Raw genomic sequence first — 5,828 nt, 5'->3', positions numbered from 1 at the left:
CCGCTCTACGGCTCATGTCAGGAGCTTCTGATAATACTACTAAGTTCTCTCTCCTGGGTCACGCGCATGACTTTTCCAACATGGAAGTAGTGCGGCGTATTTGAGGTTAATAGGGCGACGCTCCTTCCCGCAGCCTTACTTAGGTTAACAAGGTTCTTGCTTAATCACATCCTTCTTCTTAGGTTAGTGGAGGTTCTTGCCCACGGCCCTTCAGCGCCATCGCTCTTCTCCTCATATTAACATCACTCCTTGAATGGGCCTGACAGTTCTTCCTTAAAGGCTCAGATGCTAATTCTCAAGGAGCCCCCATTGTCTTCCAAGACTGTGTCTGGCTCTTCATGTATTCAGGTGTTTGCGGCACATTCTCATTTTATGGAAGGGCTTTTCTTTCTACTGTATATGTATGTATATATTCAGTGGCTATAAAGGGTATGGACGCCCCCTTGTGCAGCCGCATTATATTCTACAGGGCTTGGCGATCTATATTCATTACCATTATATAAAAATAGCTGAACGTATAGTCACATGACCTTGGAGTCGCCCTTCATAGCAACTACAGCAGTCTGAAGAAGCTTTATTAGTGTTGCAGATGTTGACGTTGCAGGTTTTTCTTATTCTTCAAAGCTTAGATTCTGGCAGGTTACAAGGGGACTGGGAGAGAGGAACTAAGAATTGTGCAAACACCCAACATTTAGATGGGTGGAGTTGGGATACTTCCCCTCCTGTGAAGTGTTAGCTCTTAAGTCAAGGTAAACAGTCTTGTACTTCTTTTGCAGACTGCAGCAGGTCTTTCCCTTAGATTCTTCTTGCAGACTGCAGCAGGTCTTCCTCTTAGATTCTTCTTGCAGACTGCAGCAGGACTTCCTCTTAGATTCTTCTTGCAGACTGCAGCAGGTCTTCCTCTTAGATTCTTCTTGCAGACTGCAGCAGGTCTTTCCCTTAGATTCTTCTTGCAGACTGCAGCAGGTTTTTCCCTTAGATTCTTCTTGCAGACTGCAGCAGGACTTCCTCTTAGATTCTTCTTGCAGACTGCAGCAGGTCTTCCTCTTAGATTCTTCTTGCAGACTGCAGCAGGTCTTTCCCTTAGATTCTTCTTGCAGACTGCAGAAGGTCTTTCACTTAGATTCTTCTTGCAGACTGCAGCAGGTCTTTCCCTTAGATTCTTCTTGCAGACTGCAGCAGGTTTTTCCCTTAGATTCTTTTGCAGACTGCAGCAGGTCTTTCCCTTAGATATCTCTTGCAGACTGCAGCAGGTCTTCCTCTTAGATTCTTCTTGCAGACTGCAGAAGGTCTTTCCCTTAGTTTCTTCTTGCAGACTGCAGCAGGACTTCCTCTTAGACTCTTCTTGCAGACTGCAGCAGGTCTTTCCCTTAGATTCTTCTTGCAGACTGCAGCAGGACTTTCCCTTAGATTCTTCTTGCAGACTGCAGAAGGTCTTTCCCTTAGATGTCTCTTGCAGACTGCAGCAGGTCTTCCTCTTAGATTCTTCTTGCAGACTGCAGAAGGTCTTTCCCTTAGTTTCTTCTTGCAGACTGCAGCAGGACTTCCTCTTAGACTCTTCTTGCAGACTGCAGCAGGTCTTTCCCTTAGATTCTTCTTGCAGACTGCAGCAGGTTTTTCCCTTAGATTCTTTTGCAGACTGCAGCAGGTCTTTCCCTTAGATATCTCTTGCAGACTGCAGCAGGTCTTCCTCTTAGATTCTTCTTGCAGACTGCAGAAGGTCTTTCCCTTAGTTTCTTCTTGCAGACTGCAGCAGGACTTCCTCTTAGACTCTTCTTGCAGACTGCAGCAGGTCTTTCCCTTAGATTCTTCTTGCAGACTGCAGAAGGTCTTTCCCTTAGATATCTCTTGCAGACTGCAGCAGGTCTTCCTCTTAGATTCTTCTTGCAGACTGCAGAAGGTCTTTCCCTTAGTTTCTTCTTGCAGACTGCAGCAGGACTTTCCCTTAGATTCTTCTTGCAGACTGCAGCAGGACTTTCCCTTAGATTCTTCTTGCAGACTGCAGCAGGACTTTCCCTTAGATTCTTCTTGCAGACTGCAGCAGGACTTTCCCTTAGATTCTTCTTGCAGACTGCAGCAGGTCTTTCCCTTAGATTCTTCTTGCAGACTGCAGAAGGTCTTTCTCTTAGATTCTTCTTGCAGACTGCAGCAGGACTTTTCCTTAGATTCTTCTTGCAGACTGCAGAAGGTCTTTCCCTTAGATTATTCTTGCAGACTGCAGCAGGACTTTTCCTTAGATTCTTCTTGCAGACTGCAGAAGGTCTTTCCCTTAGTTTCTTCTTGCAGACTGCAGAAGGTCTTTCCCTTAGTTTCTTCTTGCAGACTGCAGAAGGTCTTTCCCTTAGATTCTTCTTGCAGACTGCAGCAGGTCTTTCCCTTAGATTCTTCTTGCAGACTGCAGCAGGTCTTCCTCTTAGATTCTTCTTGCAGACTGCAGAAGGTCTTTCCCTTAGATTCTTCTTGCAGACTGCAGCAGGTCTTCCTCTTAGATTCTTCTTGCAGACTGCAGCAGGTCTTTCCCTTAGATTCTTCTTGCAGACTGCAGCAGGTCTTTCCCTTAGATTCTTTTGCAGACTGCAGCAGGTCTTTCCCTTAGATTCTTCTTGCAGACTGCAGAAGGTCTTTCCCTTAGTTTCTTCTTGCAGACTGCAGCAGGACTTCCTCTTAGATTCTTCTTGCAGACTGCAGCAGGTCTTTCCCTTAGATTCTTCTTGCAGACTGCAGCAGGTCTTTCCCTTAGATTCTTCTTGCAGACTGCAGCAGGTCTTTCCCTTAGATTCTTCTTGCAGACTGCAGAAGGTCTTTCCCTTAGATTATTCTTGCAGACTGCAGCAGGACTTTTCCTTAGATTCTTCTTGCAGACTGCAGAAGGTCTTTCCCTTAGTTTCTTCTTGCAGACTGCAGAAGGTCTTTCCCTTAGTTTCTTCTTGCAGACTGCAGAAGGTCTTTCCCTTAGATTCTTCTTGCAGACTGCAGCAGGTCTTTCCCTTAGATTCTTCTTGCAGACTGCAGCAGGTCTTCCTCTTAGATTCTTCTTGCAGACTGCAGAAGGTCTTTCCCTTAGATTCTTCTTGCAGACTGCAGCAGGTCTTCCTCTTAGATTCTTCTTGCAGACTGCAGAAGGTCTTTCCCTTAGTTTCTTCTTGCAGACTGCAGCAGGACTTCCTCTTAGACTCTTCTTGCAGACTGCAGCAGGTCTTTCCCTTAGATTCTTCTTGCAGACTGCAGCAGGACTTTCCCTTAGATTCTTCTTGCAGACTGCAGAAGGTCTTTCCCTTAGATATCTCTTGCAGACTGCAGCAGGTCTTCCTCTTAGATTCTTCTTACAGACTGCAGAAGGTCTTTCCCTTAGTTTCTTCTTGCAGACTGCAGCAGGACTTCCTCTTAGACTCTTCTTGCAGACTGCAGCAGGTCTTTCCCTTAGATTCTTCTTGCAGACTGCAGCAGGTTTTTCCCTTAGATTCTTTTGCAGACTGCAACAGGTCTTTCCCTTAGATATCTCTTGCAGACTGCAGCAGGTCTTCCTCTTAGATTCTTCTTGCAGACTGCAGAAGGTCTTTCCCTTAGTTTCTTCTTGCAGACTGCAGCAGGACTTCCTCTTAGACTCTTCTTGCAGACTGCAGCAGGTCTTTCCCTTAGATTCTTCTTGCAGACTGCAGCAGGACTTTCCCTTAGATTCTTCTTGCAGACTGCAGAAGGTCTTTCCCTTAGATATCTCTTGCAGACTGCAGCAGGTCTTCCTCTTAGATTCTTCTTGCAGACTGCAGAAGGTCTTTCCCTTAGTTTCTTCTTGCAGACTGCAGCAGGACTTCCTCTTAGACTCTTCTTGCAGACTGCAGCAGGTCTTTCCCTTAGATTCTTCTTGCAGACTGCAGCAGGACTTTCCCTTAGATTCTTCTTGCAGACTGCAGCAGGACTTTCCCTTAGATTCTTCTTGCAGACTGCAGAAGGTCTTTCCCTTAGATTCTTCTTGCAGACTGCAGAAGGTCTTTCTCTTAGATTCTTCTTGCAGACTGCAGCAGGACTTTTCCTTAGATTCTTCTTGCAGACTGCAGAAGGTCTTTCCCTTAGATTATTCTTGCAGACTGCAGCAGGACTTTTCCTTAGATTCTTCTTGCAGACTGCAGAAGGTCTTTCCCTTAGTTTCTTCTTGCAGACTGCAGAAGGTCTTTCCCTTAGTTTCTTCTTGCAGACTGCAGAAGGTCTTTCCCTTAGATTCTTCTTGCAGACTGCAGCAGGTCTTTCCCTTAGATTCTTCTTGCAGACTGCAGCAGGTCTTCCTCTTAGATTCTTCTTGCAGACTGCAGAAGGTCTTTCCCTTAGATTCTTCTTGCAGACTGCAGCAGGTCTTCCTCTTAGATTCTTCTTGCAGACTGCAGCAGGTCTTTCCCTTAGATTCTTCTTGCGGACTGCAGCAGGTCTTTCCCTTAGATTCTTTTGCAGACTGCAGCAGGTCTTTCCCTTAGATTCTTCTTGCAGACTGCAGAAGGTCTTTCCCTTAGTTTCTTCTTGCAGACTGCAGCAGGACTTCCTCTTAGATTCTTCTTGCAGACTGCAGCAGGTCTTTCCCTTAGATTCTTCTTGCAGACTGCAGCAGGTCTTTCCCTTAGATTCTTCTTGCAGACTGCAGCAGGTCTTTCCCTTAGATTCTTCTTGCAGACTGCAGCAGGTCTTTCCCTTAGATTCTTCTTGCAGACTGCAGCAGAACTTTCCCTTAGATTATTCTTGCAGACTGCAGCAGGTCTTCCTCTTAGATTCTTCTTGCAGACTGCAGAAGGTCTTTCCCTTAGTTTCTTCTTGCAGACTGCAGCAGGACTTCCTCTTAGATTCTTCTTGCAGACTGCAGCAGGTCTTTCCCTTAGATTCTTCTTGCAGACTGCAGCAGAACTTTCCCTTAGATTCTTCTTGCAGACTGCAGCAGGTCTTTCCCTTAGATTCTTCTTGCAGACTGCAGCAGGTCTTTCCCTTAGATTATTCTTGCAGACTGCAGAAGGTCTTTCCCTTAGATTATTCTTGCAGACTGCAGCAGGTCTTTTCCTTAGATTCTTCTTGCAGACTGCAGCAGGTCTTCCTCTTATATTCTTCTTGCAGACGGCAAAAGGTCTTTCCCTTAGTTTCTTCTTGCAGACTGCAGCAGGTCTTCCTCTTAGATTCTTCTTGCAGACTACAGAAGGTCTTTCCCTTAGTTTCTTCTTGCAGACTGCAGCAGGACTTCCTCTTAGATTCTTCTTGCAGACTGCAGAAGGTCTTTCCCTTAGATTATTTTTGCAGACTGCAGCAGGACTTTTCCTTAGATTCTTCTTGCAGACTGCAGAAGGTATTTCCTTTAGTTTCTTCTTGCAGACTGCAGAAGGTCTTTCCCTTAGTTTCTTCTTGCAGACTGCAGAAGGTCTTTCCCTTAGATTCTTCTTGCAGACTGCAGCAGGTCTTTCCCTTAGATTCTTCTTGCAGACTGCAGCAGGTCTTCCTCTTAGATTCTTCTTGCAGACTGCAGAAGGTCTTTCCCTTAGATTCTTCTTGCAGACTGCAGCAGGTCTTTCCCTTAGATTCTTTTGCAGACTGCAGCAGGTCTTCCTCTTAGACTCTTCTTGCAGACTGCAGAAGGTCTTTCCCTTAGATTCTTCTTGCAGACTGCAGCAGGTCTTTCCCTTAGATTATTCTTGCAGACTGCAGCAGGTCTTTCCCTTAGATTCTTCTTGCAGACTGCAGCAGGACTTCCTCTTAGATTCTTCTTGCAGACTGCAGAAGGTCTTTCCCTTAGATTATTCTTGCAGACTGCAGCAGGTCTTCCTCTTAGATTCTTCTTGCAGACTGCAGAAGATCTTTCC

The sequence above is a fragment of the Leptodactylus fuscus genome, unplaced genomic scaffold (genome assembly GCF_031893055.1).
Source record: "Leptodactylus fuscus isolate aLepFus1 unplaced genomic scaffold, aLepFus1.hap2 HAP2_SCAFFOLD_449, whole genome shotgun sequence".
Taxonomy (NCBI): Eukaryota; Metazoa; Chordata; class Amphibia; order Anura; family Leptodactylidae; genus Leptodactylus; species Leptodactylus fuscus.
The sequence above is the reverse complement of the archived record's forward strand: the minus strand, read 5'-3'. Positions refer to the sequence as shown.